The sequence below is a fragment of the Hylobates moloch genome, unplaced genomic scaffold, assembly GCF_009828535.3.
Source record: "Hylobates moloch isolate HMO894 unplaced genomic scaffold, HMol_V3 SCAFFOLD_4, whole genome shotgun sequence".
Classification (NCBI taxonomy): Eukaryota; Metazoa; Chordata; class Mammalia; order Primates; family Hylobatidae; genus Hylobates; species Hylobates moloch.
Window position 1 is genome coordinate 15079811 of NW_026652279.1, and position 1427 is coordinate 15081237.

A 1427-nucleotide genomic window follows, 5' to 3' on the forward strand; every position below is an offset into this window, starting at 1 on the left:
CCAAGTAGCTGGGACTACAGGCACCCACCACTACGCCCGGCTAATTTCGTTTTTGTATTTTTAGTAGAGATGGGGTTTCACCGTGTTAACCAGGACGGTCTTGATCTCCTGACCTCTTGGTCCACCCACCTTGGCCTCCCAAAGTGCTGGGATTACGGGCATGAGCCACCGCGCCCGGCCTTTTGAGAGTTTTTATCAGGAAGGGATGTTGAATTTTTATCAAATGGCTTTTCAGCATCAATTGAAATCCTCACATGGTTTTTATCCTTCATTTTCTTGATATAATGTATCAGATTGATTGATTTGAGCATGTTGAACCACCTTTGCATCCCAGGAGTAAATCCTACTTGGTCTTGATGAATGATCTTTCTAACGTATCATTGAATTTAGTTCGCTAGTATTTTGTTGAGGATTTTTGCATCAATATTCATCAGAGATATTGGCGTATAGTCTTCGTTGTTGTTGTTGTTGTTTGAGACGTAGTCTCACTCTGTTGCCCAGGCGGGAGTGCACTGGCGCAATCTTGGCTCACTGCAACCTCTGCCTCCCAGGTTCAAGGATTCTCCTGCCTCAGCCTCCCGAGTAGGTGGGATTACAGGCCCGTGCCACCACACCTGGTTAATTTTTTCGTATTTTTAGTAGAGATGGGGTTTTAGCATGTTGGCCAGGCTGGTCTCAAACTCCTGACCTCAGGTGATCCACCCGCCTCAGCCTCCCAAAGTGCTGAGATTACAGATGTGAGCCACTGTGAGCCACCATGCATGGCTAGTTTTCATTTTTTTGGTGTGTGTTTGTCTGGTTTTGTATCAGGGTAATACTGGCCTCTTAGATTGAGTTTGGAAGTATTCCTTCCTCCTTTATTTTTTGGAATAGTTTGAGTAGGATAGCTATTAATTCTTTAAACCTTTGGTAAAATTTAGAAGTGAAACCATCAGGTCCTGGGCTTTTCTTGACTGGAATATTTTTTTTTATGGCTCCAAAAATACGGAACACTTCACAAATTTGTGTGTCATCCTTGCATAGGGGCCATGCTAATCTTCCCTGTATCGTCCCAAATTTTAGTATATGTGCTACTGAAGTGAGCACCCAAATTTGATTCTAAAAACTCACATCTAACCAGTTAACAAATCCCAAATAGAATAAAGACAAGATTGTCATCTAGACACAGTACAGGCAAACTCTTGAAAGTGAAAGGCAGAAAAACTTAAGAATAGCAAGAAAAAATTGACTTATTACAAGCATGGGAACACCAATGGGATTGATGGCTGTCATCTCATCTGAAACAATGGCAGCCAGAAGGCAGCAGGATGGCTAGTCAGAGTGCTAAAAGGAAAGAAAAAATACCCCACTGTATATCTAAGAATTTATATCCAGAAAAACTACCCTTCAAAAATAAAGGCAATAAAGACATTTCAAAATAAACAAAG

At 41.6% G+C, this 1427-nt stretch overlaps 1 non-coding gene across 1 annotated transcript; it reads right to left on the reverse strand.

Annotated features, from left to right (window-relative positions):
* Positions 1-978: 978 nt before the first annotated feature.
* On the reverse strand, positions 979-1086 carry LOC116467618 (U6 spliceosomal RNA). The gene has a single exon (XR_004247836.1). It is a non-coding gene; the product is annotated as a U6 spliceosomal RNA (small nuclear RNA).
* Between the last annotated feature and the right edge of the window lie 341 nt (positions 1087-1427).